Genomic DNA, 18,769 nt, shown 5'->3' with positions numbered 1-18,769 from the left:
TTGGATTTGGGGATCTTTGCTGGTTGAACAGAAGGAGGCCACATGGGGCTGGTATGTCAGGCTGGTATGTCTACCCACAGACTTCAGGTGTCTTAGGGCAGAGACAGGCGTAAGACAACTGCTGGGGAGTGAGGCTGGGCTGCTCAGTGCTGCGGCTGCAGTCCCTCTGCCATAAGGCTCTTCCTGTGTGGAATGGGACAGTAGATTTCCTTCTTCTCCTCCTCCTTCCTCTCCCCCTCCTCCTACCCCTCTCCTCCACCTTCTTTTTTTGCTATGCTAGGGACTGAACCCCAGAAGTGGGGCAAGTGCTAAAACCAGACGTCCTTGTGGTGGTTTCTTACTTCTATGTAGGCAAGTCTACCAAAAAATAGTTGGTTTTCATTTAAAGACGAACTGATAACTAAACTTGCTAAGGTGGATGTAATCAAGCTGTCTACAGTCTTGTCTACATACCTTAGTGAGATAAATAATGCATGAGGCAGTGTGGTCAGTAACGTGGAGGAATGGAGGCGAGAAATAGCGTCTAAAACTCTCTTGTAGATGACATGATTCTGGGAAGTGAGCAGAAATTTGAACAACGGCCCCCAGGTTTCTTACTTGTCACAGGTGTTTGTAAGTTATTGTAATTATGTTATATATTCAATCAGGGCATGTATTAGCACCTGAAGTTTTCCTCTGTAGCTGGCTATGGTCTGTGCAGTCTTGGAACAGCCACCTGCTGTAGAACACCCATCCCAGATGGGCCAGGATTTGGTTAACCTCTCCTTTAATTTTGAACATTTGCACAATTTCTGGTGGGGTTTTGTTGTTTTTGATTGTGGGTTTTTGTGTGTGTGTGTGTGTGTGTGTGTGTGTGTGTTGTTTTGTTTTGTGGCACTAGGATTCGAACTTAGGGCATTGTGCTTGCTAGGCAGGTGCTCTACCACTTGAGCCACAACTCCAGCCCTTTTTGCTTTAGTTATTTTTCAGGTAGGGTGTCCTTTGTTTGCCTGGGCCCAGTCTCAGACTGCAATCCTCCTACCTACACCTCCTTTGTAGCTGGAATCACAGGCATGTACCACTGTGCCTGGCTTATTTGTTGAGATGGGGTCTCACTAACTTTTTGCCTGGACAGACCTCAAACTTCAGTCCTCCGGATCTCCATCTCCTGAGTAGCAGGGATTATAGGTGTATACCACCATGCCAAACAATTTCTAGTCTTTTAAAAGACCTTATCCAGACATGAAATGTTTTCTTCCTAGAAAACATGCATTTGGGGGGAGAGGGAAGATAAGAAAGAGTAATATAGGGATGAATATGATCAAAGTATATTATATGCATGTTGGAAATATCACGGTGAAAACCCTTACACTGTACAATTAATAGGCACTAATAAAAATGTTAAAATAAATATGAAAGAAAGGAAAGAAAATCTATGTATCCCACATTTTGTTGATTCTTGACATCTCTTATCAGTTCTTTTCCCAGTGCACCTCCAGAGAAATGTGTTATCTCCCACTGTCTATAACTCCGAGCACAGATCAGGTGTAGAGACACCTGTGTAAGATACATGTATTTTTCACCACCAGGAGTGGTTTCTTCCATTTGCAGAGAAAAAGGCTTGTCAAGAAGTCTGCTCCAGTTCATGGGCACCAGCTGGGGCGCTTCCTGAGGCACAGGCAGAGCTCAGGTGGCCAAAGTGGAAAGGAGCTAGAAGGATGGCTCTGAGCACCTGGTCCTGACAGTGTCGCACCGTGTGGCAGAGTGCTGGCACTTGGCATCATCACCAAGCAGCACCAAGGAGTGAACCCACACTGGCAAGGGCCAGTGCCCTGCCGGCCTTCCTCTGGACGTGACAGCTGCCCAGCTCAGTCAGTGGGAGCTTTGTAACCATTTTAGGAGTGTAAATACATGCATGTTGTTCTGCACCCGTCACCACCATCCGGGGCCAGAACTTCATCTTCCCAAACTCTGTGTTTATGAAATGCCCCTTCCCTCACCATTCCCTTCCCAAACCCCAGATGGCTGCCATTGCCCTGGAGTCTGTTTGACTGTTCTCTGCACCTCCTATCAGTGGAATCATACAGCATTTGTCTTTTTGTGACTGACTTATTTGAATTAGCACACTGGCTTTAAGGTTCATCCAGGTTGTAGCATATGTCAGAATCTTCTTGCTTTTTAAGGCTGAGTAATATTCTACTGTATGGTGTTAATCAGTGTTCTGTTACTGTAACAAATATCCAAGAAAATCAGCTTATAAAGAGAAACGGTTTATTTCTGATCGCAGTTCTGGAGGTTTCGGTCCATGGTCAGTTAGCCCTGGTGCTTTGGAGCCTGGGGCACATCATGGCAAGGAGTGTTGAGTGGAGCAACTTCTCACCTCATGTCCAGAACATGAAAGAGAAAAGAGATAGCCAGGTTCCACTGTTCCCTTCAAAGCACACCCCTAGTGACCCAATACCTCCCCTACCCACACATCTTAGTTTCTGCCAGCTCCCAATAGCAGCACCCTGGAAACCAAGCCTTTAGCACATAGGCCTTTGGGGACATTTCAGACCTAAACAGTAGCACATGGCAAATGACCTTTTCTCTCTGCATGCATCCACGCACGGGCTCCTGAGCTGCTTCCACTTTCTCACCATTGTGCATAACGCTACAGTGACACGGAGAGGGGGGCAGACGTTTGCTTTCAGAGCCTGCTTTCAGTTCTTCTCAGAACATGACAGAATCACACTGTTCCCACCTTCTTAAACGATGCAGTCCTGTGTGCTAGGAATATCGTGTGCCCTTGACCAAAACTGTAAGTGCTGCTTAAGGTGCTGGCAGTGAGGTTGTAAGAGTTTGGGGGTCTGCCTCAACCCTGCCTCCATCGTGAACCCAGTTGTCTTTTGTGCAGTTTCCCCGCGTCCCCAGCAGGGAATGCATTACATCAGAGTAGAAATTCCCCCAGAGCTCAAAGCTCTGTTTTCTGTTGCAATAACAAAATACCCAAGGCTGCAATAACAAAATACCCAAGGCTAGCCACTTTAAATAGCACATTGAAGCTCAAAAGTCTAAGTTCTGGCAGCCCATCTGGTTGGCTCTGGTGCAGCCCCCCTGTATCACGTCATGGTGGATGTATGAGAGACAGAGATTCCATGGTAAAACAGGAAGCAGACAGATGAGGCTTGGTCTCCATATAGCAGCTCCCTCTCAGGAGGGCCCCGTAAGAGCCACCTTAATCCCTTCTGAGAGCAGTGTCCTCAGTGACCCAGCACTAGGTCTACTTCTTAAAGGTTTTCCCACCCCAGTGCCATCGATGAAGACCATGCCACCAGCACATCAATGTTTGACAGACCACCCAAACCACAGCACTAGGGCTCACCTCTGCACCACCTAAGTCCTTTGGCCACCTTAGGAAAACTCAGCCTCAGTGTGCTGCCTCCTGAAGCTGCCTCCCAGGGCTCCAGAAGGACCGAAGCACCAGATTCAAACATTTGTCGCACACGTGACATTATGATTTCCTGTATGACTGAGCAGAGGCTAAACGTGGCTGGACAGTTGAGAATCTGTCTTTTTCCTGTGTCTCGTATGTGAGATGTTTGGGTACAGGTGTAATGGAACCAGCAAGAGAACATGAACCAGAGCGCTCTGTTCTAGCACCAAGTATGCACAGAGAGATCTGGAAAGTAAGGGAGGGATGAGGGAAGCAAGGGCCTAGGAGTTGTTATTAATCTCGTAAGAATGTTTTGCTCATTATTCATGGTTTCCATGAGGGTTTCTACCGGAAAGGGCTGCCTTCAGTGTGCCACATGAGAGGACTTTGTGACTCAGGGATGATGAGTAGGCTCAGCGGAATGTAAACTCATTCTACAAACCAGGATGCAGAGTGGGGACCCGCTGAGTAAAAACATTCGTGACAGAGGGCCCCAGGGGTGGCTAGGACTTGGGTTAACCCTTGTCATCTTGAAAGCCTAGGAAGATGACACCCATTTGGTCCTCAGGATAGTTAGGCCTGAAAAATTGCCAAAACTGACTCCTTGGGTTTTGGTTCAATGGAAATGCTAGACCAAGTTAGAGCCCTTTTGTGGGTTTTCAATGATATGTAATGTCTGTGTTGTATAAATAAGATTTCCAGTAGCTTAAAGTTTCAGTGAGAATTTACCAGACAGAAGGACATAACAACTATTTTTCTGGAGAACAGGCTGAGGAGGAAAGAAGCTGGAACCACACATCTTGACACTAGAGGAAGGAGCAGAGGAAAGGGTGTCCTGCTGTGTCTGTTATTGTCCCCTGTGTCACCTCATGTAGCTGATTGCTCTGGTGTTTTTCCAACTGTGGTCTCCCTGATAAGAAACTAACCCCACACATGAGGAAACCTATAACCTCAGTGAGGTCCTGCCTCCTTTTAGATTTCGACATAAAAATTTTGGGAAGACATATTCAGTCTCTGACATATTGTCTTAGTCCATTTAGGCTGATGTAACAAAATGCCTTGGACTGGGTAATTTATTAACAGTAGAACCTCCTCATGGTTCTGGAGGCTGGAAAGTTCAAGATCGAGGCTCCAGCAGATGTGATGTCTAATTAGAGCCATGTTCCTCACAGATGTTACCTTCTGTTTGGCCTCACATGGTGGAAAGAGCGAACAGGCTCCCTCAATTTCCTGTTTTCTTTTTGAGACAGGGTCTCTGATGTATCTCGGGCTGGCCTTGAACTCATGATCCTCCTGTTTCAGTTTCCCCAGCACTGGAATTGCAGGCATGCACCATAATACCTGGCTCCTCAAGTCCTTTTATAAGGGCACTAATCCTATTCACGAGGGTGGACACCTGCTCACTGCTCATAACACAGCACTCAGGCACAAACGAGCTTCAAGCAGGATGAGGACTTGGCACTCCTCTGTGCCTCACAGTGCCCCGCCTCCCTCTAACACACACCTGTCACACTCTAGACAATGATCTCCTCCTCTGCCTCCCCCTGGAAGTCAGCAGAGGAGCTGGTAGAAGGAATGAGTCACAGCAAACTGCCATGAACAATGTACAAATTTTTCTGTTAAAAAATTCACGGTACCCTCCACATTGTGGAGTTAAAACTCCATTTATCTTTTAAGTTGTGTAGGAAGAGCATGTACTTTGTACAGATATCACTTGTGGGACTGTGAATTTGCATGACCATTAAAAAAATGTGGCAGTTAGTAGCTACTGGAGATACAGGAACCTCAGACCCAGTGATATTATTTCTGGGATGCGCCCAAAGGGAGTACAGTTTTTTCTACTAAAAGCATGCTCAAGAATGTTCATGGTAGCATAATAACCAAAAGTAGAAAAGACCTAATTGTCTGTAAACAACAGAAAAATGCACGGTATGTCCAAACAGTAGAACTCTGCACAGCATAACAAAGAATGAAGCAATGTTATACAGAACCACATGGATGAACCTTTTTTTTTTTTGGTGATACTGGCATTTGAACTCAGGACTTCAAACTTTACTAGGTATGCACTCTACTACTTGAACCACATCCCCAGTCCCTTTTTTCTTATCTATGCCTCCCTCATAGCTGGAATTACAGACATGATTCTCAAATCTGGCTTATCTGTTGTGATGGGGGTCTCAACAATGTTTTGTTTGAGCTGACCTTGAACTGTGATCCTCCCAGTCTCTACCTCAGGAGTAGCTGGGATTACAAGTGTGACCCATTACCCCTGGATCATGGATTACTCTCATAGACATGGTGGCCTGGAGGTTTGCTGTGCATATTTCTCAATGAATATTCTGATTACCCCTAACAGAAGCTGGGCATGGTCACACCCATCTGTAATCCCAGCACTCAGGAAACTGAGATAGGAAGGTTGTGAATTCAAGGCTACATAGTCTGGTCTACACAGCCAGACCCTGTCTCAAAAAAAAAAAAAACAAACCTATAATTGTCTCCTAAGTTGCTTCTCATTATTCAAAGTCTACTTACAAGTAAACAGTGAGTCACCTCATTCTCTGCCATCTGTTCTACACTTTCAAAGTTGGTGGGGAAAAAAGAATTCACTTGGGTTTTAGAATGGAAGAGTTTGGTCAGGCCATCTGATTATTCGTCGCAAATGGCACTCGTAGAAAACAGTGGTTATTAGGTGTGTGCTCAGAACTTTGGAGTTGAAAGAAATGGTTGTTTTGCATGAAACATAAAAATCAGCCAGAAAGAATAGGCCCTGTGCCTGGACTGGCCCCTTCCTGATTTCTGGAACTGGCTTTTATTTTTTTTAATTTCTATTTTACTTAAAACATTTTTTTCATGTAATAATACCACAATAATAGTGTATTATTAATTACTATTACTTTGATTATTTTATTGGATACTTAGTGCCTACCTAGTATTATGGGAGACCCCAAAGTAAATGAAGTTGTAGAAAAGATACCACCCTCAGGGAGCACCTGAACTTACTTGTCTGCGAGTGTGACATCCTCATGCTCCCCTGGAGGCCAGAGAAGTGAGCTGTAGGAAGCTCTGGAGCTTGTGGGCAGAACAGGCCTGTGTGTGAACTCTTCATGGGTCAAGCATGTCTATACTGTTTACATGGACTATCTCATCTAATCCTGGCCAGGACACAGGGCGGACATTATTGTGTCTATATTACAGATGAAGAAATGAAAATCCCAAGCAGCTCGCCAAGGTTACCCAGGCCATGAGAGGTGAAAGGACAGATTCCATCTTTGATGAGCGTTAAGGTGATACATGCTGTGTAATGATGAAAGAGTCCAAGTAATAAAACAAAATTGTTAGGTGAGGGTGTGGATCCTGCAAGTTTAATAAAGAATCAGAATTTCGGGAGCTACTTCTTTTTTTCTTTTTTGGTGGTACTGGAGTTTGAACTCAGGTCTTTGGCTTGCTAGGTGGATGTTCTACTGCTGAAGGGAGCCACTCCACTTCTCGTGGAAAACTGTCTTGGAAAAGCCCCTCTTCTCTGCCAGCCCATGTGCATTTGAATCTTAGGTTCACAGTGTGAAGGAGGTTGGAGGGCTGTGTCACTGTGACAACTTTCCATCCCTGTGACAAAATATCTGAGATAATCAACTTCTAAGGAGGAAAGGTTTCTTTTGGCTCAAGGTTTCAGTCCATGGTCACTTGGCCTTGTCACGTGACACATCACGGCAGGAGTGTGGGTCAGAGGAGGCCTGTTCACCTCATGGCACCCAAGAAGCAGACAGAGAAGAGGAGGAAAGGGCCCCAATGACCCGACTTCCTCCCATTAGCCCCATCTCCTGAAGTTTCCACCCCTTTCCAATAGTGCCACAGGCTGAGGACCGAGCCTTTATGGGCCTCTGGGGAACATTCCAGATCCCCCATTTTGAAGTATTGATCTAGTCCCTGTTTTTCTGTACACACCAGAAGTGGAATGCTGGTCATGGAATGGATGGTCCTAGTTTTAATTTTGGGGGGAATTATTATATTGTTTTCTGCAGTGGCTGTGAGGACAGTGCTACAAAGCTCATTGTCCTCTTTTTCCCATGGCTGCCCTTCACATCTGTGACCCCTGCCAACCCTGCTGTGACTGTGTCCCTTTCTCAGAGCAGACAGGTAGGTCCTGGAACTGGCTCCTGGGTTGTCCCTGAGCTCTGTAGACCCTTTGGCCTTGACGCCCTTTCCTAGGCAAGGGGCAAGGGCAATGTTTTCTTCTCTGCCCAAATTAATTGCCCCTCCTCAGTCTTCCCAAATTGATGCTTCTATGTTAAGATGACCTGATAAATGCCAAACATTATTCTGTCATCCTAGGAAGTTTCAAATTGGAGAGACTGCTGTAAGAAACTGCAAAGTAGCCAGGCACCAGTGGCTCACACTCGTAATCCTAGCTACTCAGGAGGCAGCGATTAGGAGGATCACGGTTCAAAGCTAGCCCTGGACAAATAGTTCTCGATCCCCTATCTCTAAAAACCCTTTACAAAAAAAAAAAAAAAAGGGGCTACTGGAGTAGCTCAAGGTGTAGGCCCTGAGTTCAAATCCCAGTTCTGCAAAAAAAACAAAAACTGAAACTTCAGAGTAAAAAATGGCCAACCCTTGTTATTTGTTCTAATACCCAGTGACAGCTGTCATTTTTTGAGCATGGACCATGGGCCAGACGCTGGACTGTGGCTTGCCACATTGTTGTACTCAACCTTCACCACAGTGTGTTAAAGATGAGGAGCCAGTGGCAGTGAGGTGGAAGAATGTTGAATGTTTCTGAAAGCACTGGGCTGGGGAGCAGAAGAGCCCATGAAGGGGTCTCACCTTACACTCTAAGGGCAGTCGTGGCCAACTGCCCTTTTCTTTCCCAACCATGATGCTGCAGATGACAGATGAAGATGAAAAGGTCAGCAATATTACTAATGAAGTCACCTACAGACAATTCTTGCTAATAGTTTCTGAATGACCCCTGTGTCCCCCCACCAGGTCTAGACAGTAAGTTACTCTTCCAGGTTGAAGTGTGGTCCATGGAGTACAGACTGACCCCAGAGAGCTCCCTGCGGTAGTCCGGGTGGAAAGCTTAAAAAAGAAAGGGAACTTTCTGTGCGGTTAATAAGTAATAACTTAGGTTGGTTCCATCAGCATACATGAGCCTACTACTCAGTAAATGGTGGGGCAGAGACCGGTAGTATTGATCTGTAGAAATCAAAGAAAACCCCCAAATGTGGACAAAGTGTTTCCCTTCCTGCCTGGTGATTTCTGAGAACCCCCTGACCAACTGGCAGGTGGAACACAACAAGCTTTCTGAACGGTAGGGGACTCACAACATAGGGTTTAAAAGCAGGAGCATGGGATCAAACCCTGGCTGCCTCACTTCCTATCTGTGTGACCTCATTTAACCTCATGTACAAAAAATCAACCTCAAAGTCATCTTGAGGCATTCAGGAAGTAATGAATGTATAGCACATGGCATGTTGAGCATGCAGTGTGTGTTAAGGGCTGGCTTTGAGCCACTATTCTCCTGATCTCTGTCTCCTGAATAGCTAGTATTATAGGTGGAACTTTCTATATCTGGACACTGTCCACAGAAAGATCAACATGATTATGATGAGTTTTGGGTGGGAGGCAGAGTTGGGTACCAGCAGATCAGCAAAGGAAAAGCAAAGCAGGTGGAAGAAAGCCAGGAAGGTGCCATAGATATGGGCAGCAAGGGAATGCAGGTGCCAGCTTTTGACAGGGCTGTGAGTGATGGCTAGGCACATGGGTGTGGAGGGCAGCCTTTAAAAGAGACCTGGGGTTTTTTTGTTTTGTTTTGTTTTTTAGCTTGGAAGTCACATTGTGGTTCCCTGTGGGATGATAGAACGGAAGGAAATTTCAGGATCTCTGGTCTTCCTCTCTCATTTACTAGAGGAGGAGTGACAGAATCAGTCCATGTGGTGTGCACATAGCCAGTGATGGAGCTCTGGGCTCTGTTTAGCAAGTGTGTAATTTTTCTCATGAACATCTTGCCTTCCTCTAACAAGCTTAAAATCTGTACTCACATAGATGAATTATCCCGGGAGCTAATGGAACTCCCACTGAAATCCTAAAAAACTTTTTTTTAAAGGACAGAAACTAACAATTGTCCAGTGCCTGTATGTGTGCAGATGTCACCAAGAGTCTTCCATGGGCTAAAGCTGCTTTCTGATCTATGCAGAGGGGTACATGGCGCTCACTGTACACTGAAGAGGAAGGGACTCTGGCAAGGACGAGGTGGGAGACAGGGAGGCTGCAGGCCAACTCTGTCAATTCTGCAGAGTCCACAGAAATCCATCTGCTTGAGGGCCAGGCCTGAAGAAAACGGTGTATGGAAATCTTAGTTAGTGGTTTCCAAGCACTCAGATGAGGTCTTTTGAAACACAGATGTTTTTAAAAGAAATATCAAAATCTGCTCAGATTCAGGTTACTTCTAATGAAACAATAAACCCTGTCAGTTTAGGCCTTGAAATTCTTTTTAACAATTCTAAAATAGATTTCACTTGTGAGTACACCATGCAGATTTTGCTAGTTATGTAAGTAGGAATGAAATGGCATATTCAATATTATCCTCTCATGCTACATCTCTAAAATTTTCCATAGTTTATTTTATTAATTAATTTTTGGTGGTACTGGGGTTTGAACTCAGGGCCTCATGCTTGGTAGGCAGGCACTCTACCACTTGAGCCACTCCATCAACCCTTTTTTGTGTTGGGTATTTTTGAAATGAACTATTTCTCTGGGCTGGCCTTGAACCACAATCCTCCTGATCTGTCTCCTGAGTAGCTAGGATTATAGGCATAAGCTACAAGTTCTGGTTCACACTTTATTTTTGTAACTACTTTTGTCTTAATCATACATGCTTATTGCCAAAAATTTGATGAATTTCAAGAAAAACTCAAAGAATAAAATAAATTCTGCCCTATTTCCAAAACTTAGTGATACTATCATTTATATTTGTGTGTGTGTTTTAACAGATTATTTTCAGAGCGATTTTAGGTTTACAGAACACTGAATGGTGGTTGGGAGTATGGCTCAAATGGTAGAGCCCTTGGCCAGCAAACCAGAGGCACTGAGTTCAATCCCCAGTGCCACAAAAACAAAAATGAGTACAAACACCAAACTGAGTGGAAATTACAGACTTCTGATATGGTCTCTAACACGCCTCCTCCCTCCATACAGTTTTTTATTTGTGGTGCTGGGGATGGACCCAGGGCCTTGAGAGTGCTAGGCAGATAGTTCCCTGTGAAGCTGCACCCCAGTCCTGTACATTTCTTCACTGTTACTGTCTTATCTTAGTGTGGTACATTTATTACAACTGATAAGCCAATACTGATGCTTTATGATGAACAAAGCTCATAGCTCCTCAGGGGTTCAGTCTGTTGACAAACGCATGACATAGATCTGCCATTACAGTACTTATACAGAGTAGTATTCTCAATATTTAAAAAGCACAGATAAAATTAGATTTGACTTTTTATTGGTAGTATAATACTTTCAGATGTTCTTTTGTCTTAAAACAGGGGGTAGACTTCTTCTTTAGTTATAAAAGTGGTGCAACTTTATAGTCATGCTAGCACATTAGAGCCACTCAAAGGACTCTTCTAAAAAACTACACTTTTAAAATAATGCACATCTTGGCTAAAAGTGAGAAATACTGCAGAAACCATGGTAGACAGAGGACTTTACAGTTTTGTTCTTGGTGTTAAAGAGATTTTAACTGCAGAGAAAACATGCCAGTGAATCGTGCAGAAATACTAGTTTCTACACCATCCTAAAGAAAAAGTTATGAGAGTTTTGGACTGGAAAAAAGTTATGAAAGTTGGGATCTTAAATTGTAGAAATAACCAGAGTGTCAAAGTTGTAAAAGCAGAACTCGTTTTGTGCCATGAACATGAAAAAAAGGCTACTGTACAGTCGTGTTCCCCCCGCCCCTCCTTAAATGAAGAAAAGCTTTGCTGAAAGGTTCCATGCTTTCATCGGAGTGAATCTGAAGGCTCCTACTCCTTTGGAGTAAAACTAGTGCTTTAGTTCGCCTTTTCTGGTTGGAATTTGAAAAAATGAAAACCTAAGTAAAGTAGGTGAAAGTTCCCTGACTACTCAGGTGAACATAAAAAAACGAACTTAAAAAAAATGAATTCCACTACTTGTGAAACAGGAAACAATCACCGAACATTTGGAGCACACACAGTTCTGCTTCTCCTCAGTGGTTTTCCTGAGAATTAACTAAGAAAGGTGACAGTCCTTTAAGTGAGTTGACAGGACCAGCCACCAAGGCTTGCCTTAGGCCCTGGGGAAAAGGTACATAGACCTGTCGCCTTGCCTTTTCTGCTTGCTCGAAGGCGAGCGCACGCCTCAAGTGCAGCCACCCAACCTGGCCTGGCGCGAACTCCAGGCCGAGCGGCGGCGCGTGGGCGTGGGGTGGTTGCCCGGGCGACGCGGCGGTGGCTCCCGCCCTGCGCGTGGCTGGGGGTCGGTCGGGGGCGGGAGTAGGGGAAGAACGGGGTTGGGGGCCAGTCTGTGAGTGGCCGTGTGGGAGTGGCGGGAGTGGCAGGAAGGGAGTTATCCTAGGGAAAGACTTGTACTTCGGGAAATAATGGTGCTCCTGAGTGGGAGAGGGATCCGAGGCATAGCAAGGGGAAATCTTGTGGGGAGGGGCGAAAGGAGAGTGGGGCGTGGCTGCGGGAGGGTGAGGGGGGTGAGCTCAGTCGCAGGCGTGGCCTGGAGTGGAGGGTGGGGGAAAGTGGTGCCAGGGCGTGGCCAGGGGGCTAGGGGCGTGGCCAGAAGTAGGTGGGTGGTGAGTAGGTCGGGACGTAGCCTGAGGCGCCGCGTGAAGGGCGTGGCCTGGGCCCGGGGGTATGATTCCCAGGAGCAGGGCAGGGGGCGTGGCTTTCGGGGGGGACGCAGCTGGGGTGAAGGCGTGGCCTTACGGGGAAGCCGGGGGCGTGGCCTGGCGCAGGGGCATGGCCTCGGGAGGGTGCTGGGCTGGGGGCGTGGCCCGGGGGGGATAGGGTGGCCGCCGCTGGCGGAGAGTCTGCGCGGTGCTTTCTCCCGCGGCCGCCCTGCGGGTTGCCATCCCCGTGGCCGCGCGGCACCGAGCCCGGCGAGCTCGGGGCTCCACCGGCACTGGATTCGGGCCTGGGCCGCTGGGACATCTTGGACACGGTGCCTTTGCACCTTCTGTGGTGGAGGACTACGCGAGGTGAGGCTGCGCCGGGTGCGTGCGGCTCTGCCCCGAGGACGCGGGCTGTTGAGTGGGTTCCCGGGGAGGAATTGAGTGACTTGAGGGTGTCCTGCTCCTCACTTCTCCTGGCTGGGGAGACCTGCCTGGGCTGCTCACCTGTTGGGTGGCAGTGGTTGCTCTGAGCCCTCCGGGTCGCCGCAGCGTTGCCTCCGCGGCGGGCGGGCGCTGATGGCGACCTCGCCCCAGGCGGCTTCCAGCAGGACCTGTCCAGGGATTATCCTGAAACTCGACCCCGCGCTCCGTGCGCGGGCCCGGCCGGCGGGGTTGCGCCTGGAGGACGGACAAAGGTAGGTGCCAGTGGCCCTTTTAACACTCGCTCCCTGCGGCCGGACCAGGAGGGGATGAGGTCGGACACTTGGCTTAGAAAGCAGGTTTCTCCTCTGGTTCCTACTGGGTCTCATTCCAGGAAAAAGACTTTGGGACCCGATGTCTGTGGTCACTGGACTGGAGAGAGGGAGTTGGCAGAGTTGGCGTGGCTCCATTTCTGTTTAGGATGTGGGGGATTGTTAGCCCCGGGAAGGTAGACTAAAGGCCAGCAGCAGGGGAACTCAGGTGACTTGTGCTGGCCGGCCACCCATCTAACTGCAAAGTTACAGAGCCTGAGCAAATTTCCCCTCCAAGTGCAAAAAAACAAGCCAAACCAAAGCAAGCAAGCAAAACTCTGTGGGTTAGCTGCTTCCCGGCATTGGATGGTGATGTGGATAAACAATAATAACTTGAATTTTTCAGCTCATCCCAGGTTTCTCAGAGTTGCACATGACGCGCCCTCCCCACGGCGTTCCCAGGCTCACTTCAGTCCCCTTTACCCCGTGCTTTCTTCCTATTTGTTCCACCCGGCCTCCCAGTGCTTCTTTTTATTCCACTTGCTAAGAGGCATGGAAAATTCACCCAGTTTTCTTTCTTTTTTTTTTTTTTCCACATCAGTTTCTTTTTACAAATTTTCTAAAAAGTGCCCCCTATCTTTTTCTGTCCTCCTCCCTCTTTCAAACTTCCCTCTGCATTGTTCTCCGGGTGCCGGTTAATTATGCACCCCACCATGTGCTGCTGAACCTTGCTCTCTGCCCCTCCCCCATCCTCAGAGCTTTATGTGGCTGTTTATACTGCTCCAATACTCTAATTTTCAGCTACCTCCCTCGGCCCCCAGATTTGCCATGCTCTCCCCATCCTGGCTGAAGATCCCCTCCTTTATTTGTTCCTGTGCATGTACCATCCCCTCCTCCTTCCACAGGCTCGCTCTTCCCTTTTACCTGCTTCTCCCTGACAAGCGCTTTCCCCAGCCCCAGTTGCTTCCGCTCTCACAGCACACTTGGACTCAGGTCCTTCTGTTGTGGTTTTTCACAGTCCCTGAGCATCCCTAGGTTCTTTTTCCTTCTTTCTGATCAGCCTTCCGTTACCTTGCAGATAGCTTTATTCCAGAATGTCTGGAGGAAGGCAGGGCAGTTGCTTTTCTGCAGGAGTGCCCCAGGTTTCAGGGGGCACTCCTGCCGTTTCTGTTTGTTTCTACTGAGGTAGAATCATACATGTAGTCCTTGAATGATGTTGATATCAGCATTAATATGTCTACTAGGCAGCATTTATTGGACACTTACATGTGCCAGGCAGTGTTCTGAGGGCTTTGCATGCATGCCACAGTATTCACTTTAAGTCCTCTTCACATACTGTGACATAGGATCTACTACTGTCTCATTTTACAGGTGAGGAAAGAGTCTCAGAGAAGGTCAGTAACAGATGGGTTTCCGGGACAATGCAGTCCGTCATGGTGGATGCCTTCTTCTCGCCAGGCACAGAGGTTCCATGCCATTCGACCTCTTGAACTCAGACAGGCCTTGGCTTTCAGCTTTGGAAATGAGGTCATTGTTTGACATGTTTTATTTAGTTTGCAGTGTGTACCAGTTGAAGGCACAAGTTGTATGCCTGTAGGACAGTACATGGGGAAAACCTCAAACCTGAGGAAAGCCTGGTGTCCTTCAGATGGCCTGGCGAAGGTACAGGCTATCACGTCATCCATGCCTCCAGCCTGTTTTCCCTCTCTGTCACAGGAAGCTGGGAAGAAAGTGTTATTTAAAAAGACCATTGCCAACTGTCCCCTCCTGTGTGTTAAGTTCAGTTTCACTTTTTTTTAAGCTGTGCAGACCTTAGGGTCTGTGCGAACCATGTGATATGATTTCACAAGTCTTACTTCTGTTTTATTATGTAATCTTAAAGCCTTGATCAGACATTTCTTTGTTAGTTAGCCTTCACCTCCTAAGAGTTGGAGATGAGTCTTTTTTCTTGGATTGGCAAAGTGATATACTTTGATAGTTGGAAGGGACCCAGGGAAAAAAGAGGACTCATCAAGGGGAAGCAGCCAAACGGGAGAGCTGGCCCCAGGACCCCGGCCTTTGAACTGCTGGCCCATGGCTTGATACCTGACCCTACAGCCTGATGGCTGATGTGTCCACCTGCTGCTGAAAGCAGTGAGACTTCTCTCCCTTTCCTTTTCTGAACTGAGAGCACCAATTGGTTCACTTAGTGGTCATCATCAGTGCTTTGCTTTCTTTCTGTTTTTGTGAGGAAGCTAAACATTTAGAAAATGTTTGCTTTTGAGACTTGCAATGGCATAACTGGTATCATACATCACAGATGTATACATTCAGATGTTTTAGAGGGAAGTGAAATTTCCCACACACCAGGAAAGAACACCAAAGGTACATGGTTTTCTAGAGGCAAACCATATAGGATGTGGGAATTGGAAAATCAGTAACTGGAATGCCTAATTCGCTCCCTTTTGCAGAGAGAAATGCATTAATACCAGGTATGTGCATGATTTTCTTCACCTCTGCATTGCCAATCAGCAGCAGTGAGGGCAAGAGAGAGGCAGAGACAGAGGCAGAGTAGCTGCTGTTTCTGCAGCTACTCTGTCCATGCAAACCCCACCCCACTTTCTGAATTTAGCCAGATTGCTAAACCCGCAGAGGACAGAGCCCCCATAAAGGAGGTGGCAGAGTGTTTCCTGAGACTGGCCAGCTGTTCCTGGAGAAGAATATGACACAGGCCTGAACTGGCCAGACTGCAATGTTTTGGTGAGGCTCACAGTCTGAAAGGTCTCCAGCCTCGGGGTCTTCTCAGGCCAGCGAGTTGCTCTGTCCTCCTCTCTCTCAGCTTTTCCTAGTCACCACTCCACGCCCCCAGAGTGTACAGCAGCAAACCAGGAAAGGAGTATCTTTGCTCATGTAGAGTAAGAGCAAGGGGAGAGCGAGTCCAAGCTTCATTGACTGACAGCAGGAGAGGCAGGAGGGCCTGCAATAATTCTGTGCCGTTGACTGCAGACTTTTATAGAAAATACTGTACCGTGTGATAGGACAGGCTGTTGCACTTGAGCGTTGAAATTACAATTGAGTTTCACTAAAAAGTTTCTGAGGCTAGGTCCTGGTACTTAGCCGCCATATGTGATTGAGAGAGGTAAACAGGTCTTGAATTCTAAACATGTTACATGTGTACTTTTAAACACATCCTCTGTGGGTTGGACTTGTCTGCTTTAGAACCAGGCTTGGTTTCCACCCTTCCTGGGGTGGAGTGCTCTTCTGTAATGTCTCAACTTTCTTATTGATGCTGAATTGCCTAGTGGGAGACTGGATCTGTAGTGATGGAGCCATTGCCCCCACAGGTGGAAATGATAATCCCTTTCCTGCTGGTTTGGAGGGACGTATGTGTACCCAACACTTACTGGGTGTTTTCTCTGTATCAGGCTGTGTACTAGATGCTGAGTATGGAAAGCTCATGAGAGCCAGCCCCCGATTTCATGAAGAGGCTCACGTTCCTGTAGAACAGGTGGATGAGCAAAACGCTAAGTAGTGAACTGTGTGCTGGTGTGTTTGTGTAGGGGTCATTAGGGGCCGAGAGAGTTCTAAAGTGCAGAAGGCTTCCTGGAGGAGGAAAGACAGAAGGCAAGGACAGGCGCTGACAGAGACAAGCAGCATTCAGAGGCAGGAGACCCTCACGTAGCTCTGTGGGGTTACAGCCCTAGCTTGGCATTGTGACTGATCTGTTACCTAGAGTGTGGCTCTAGCATCAACACTTGGGGGCTTTTCTAGGGCTTCCCCAGATCTACTGAACTAGCAATCCTGGGGGTTCCTCCCAGCCACCTGTATCTTCACAAGCCTTCCAGGTGATTCTCACACACACTGGTATCTGAGAGCCCCTGTTCTACAGCAGGTGCTTTCTGGGGGTTTAATGGTAGCACATGCCTGCAATCTCAGCTACTTGAGAGCCCTAGCAAAGCCATGAGATCTATGTGAAAAACAAATTAAAGGCAAAAGGACTGAGTCGCAGCCCGAGTGGTAGAGTGCTTACCTAGAATGTGAGAGGATTCACTCTCCAGCATGGAGCACTGCATTAGTGCTGTACACTGAGCTACACCCCAGCTCCTGAACAACCACTTGGCATGGCTGCGTGAACACCTGGCAGGGAACTGTGACTGTGCCCCCACCTGGTTGAATTGTAGGTGCTTTCCCTCAACTTGAGGACTGTTCAGTTTCATGCACTTCTTTCCCTGGGGTATATCCTCACAGTTTGTTTGTCTACCCTGTTTCTTGTCAGTGTACACTAAAGAACTTATGTCTTTTAACACCTAGCTGCCAGGATTTCTTAGTGTCTCCTGCCACCTGGGTTGCCTCTGCTGTTTATTAGCTGTGTGACCTTGTGAAGGTCTTAACCTCTCTGTGCCTTAGTTGCCCTATTTGAAAAATGTAGATAGTATCTAACTTAGTCTGTTCCTGCTGCTATAACAAAACACCTTAACGTGAGTGGTTTATAAAGAGGAGAAGCATTTCTCCGTTCTGCAGGCTGGGAAGCCCAAGATGAAGGCACAGATCTGGTGAGGGCCTTCTTGCTGCAACCTCACTTAGCAGAAGAGGTGAAAGGGGCAAAAGCACAGGAAATGGAAGGGCCCTTTTATTAGGGCATTAGTCCCATTCACCAGTGGGACCTCATGATCACTTCCCCAAACCTCTCAACTACCATCACCTTGGCGTTTCGGTTTTGAGTTTGGGGGTGACACTATATCAAACTCATCTTAAGTACCTGTCTGTCAGTCAGCTGGGGGCCTTAAGGGCTTTGCTGCATGTTGGAATTGCCTGGGGTGTGGGGTGTGGGTCTTTAAAACACTGATGACTACTTCCCCACACCTAAAATCGTGGTTGGTTTCGGGCGTGACCTAGGCACTGATTTGTAATGGAGGCTGCAGTGAGAGTAGCACCATTTCAGCTTCGAAGGTTCCATGTTGAGCGCTTTCCAGTTTGCAGGTCTGGGGTCCTCTTGTGTTCTGAGAGCCAGCGGGTAAAATAGCACCAATGCTCTGGCCCTCCACACCTAGTTCTCTGGGCCTCCTCAAGGGATGGGACCTGTAAGATGATGGGACCTGTAAGTGCCCATCAGTGGGAGGCACCAGCGCTTTACGAGTGGCTGCATGTTCTCTTCTGTACTTGCTGTAACTGATCTAGTTTTTGAACTCATGATCTAGTTTTTGCTAGACTTCTGGTAGGATCTAAATGTCATAAATTATGTGTTTCTAATTATTATTTAAAAGAAGATATTCTTTGTGCATCGCTTATCCTGTCATGCATATTCATTCCACTTTCATTCATTGTTTTATTCATTCAGAAAATGTTGACGAGTCCCTGCTTGGACCAGCCACTAAGCTAGTAATTTTACAGTGGAAAGAACAGCATGTTTTTCTCTCTGTTAGCATGGATAAAGTAATTTTCTTTTCTTTCTTTTTTTTGTGAAGCTGGGAATCGAACCCAGGGCCTTGCGTATGCTAGGCAAATGGTCTAGCTGAGCCCCACTCAGCCCTTTCTTTCGGTGCTGATTTATAAATGCAGACTTTCCTATGCCTGTGTTTTGTGATGACATAATTATTGAACTTTTAATAACAGGAGATCTTGAAGGACATTCTTCATGTTGACTTCCCGGGCCTTCTTTGAACCCTGCTGAGATTAATTAAATCAAACCCCATGCAACAATTACCCTAAAATATCCTGACAAGTTATTAAAACCGAGTTTACCCATGACTCTGAGATTGAGAAAGTAGCCCACAGCAAGTGCCCTCGAAGGAAGGCTGTGGACCAGTTTGAGTATGG

At 47.0% G+C, this 18,769-nt stretch overlaps 1 protein-coding gene across 5 annotated transcripts in view; it reads left to right on the top strand.

Annotated features, from left to right (window-relative positions):
• Spata13 (spermatogenesis associated 13) overlaps positions 1-18,769 on the top strand; it is a 310,379-nt gene that overhangs the window by 154,183 nt on the left and 137,427 nt on the right. The window contains exon 1 of one of the 5 annotated variants that reach the window (XM_074043736.1): positions 12,414-12,608. The exons of 1 other annotated variant lie outside the window; for it this stretch is intronic. The gene's annotated coding sequence lies outside the window, so the exon portion shown is untranslated. Of the gene's footprint in view, positions 1-12,413; positions 12,609-12,641; positions 12,938-18,769 lie in introns of those variants that run through there. 3 more of the 5 variants (XM_074043735.1, XM_074043731.1, XM_074043732.1) reach the window with 3 other exon arrangements.

The sequence above is a fragment of the Castor canadensis genome, chromosome 10, assembly GCF_047511655.1.
Source record: "Castor canadensis chromosome 10, mCasCan1.hap1v2, whole genome shotgun sequence".
NCBI classification, from domain to species: Eukaryota; Metazoa; Chordata; class Mammalia; order Rodentia; family Castoridae; genus Castor; species Castor canadensis.
The sequence above is the reverse complement of the archived record's forward strand: the minus strand, read 5'-3'. Positions and strand labels throughout refer to the sequence as shown.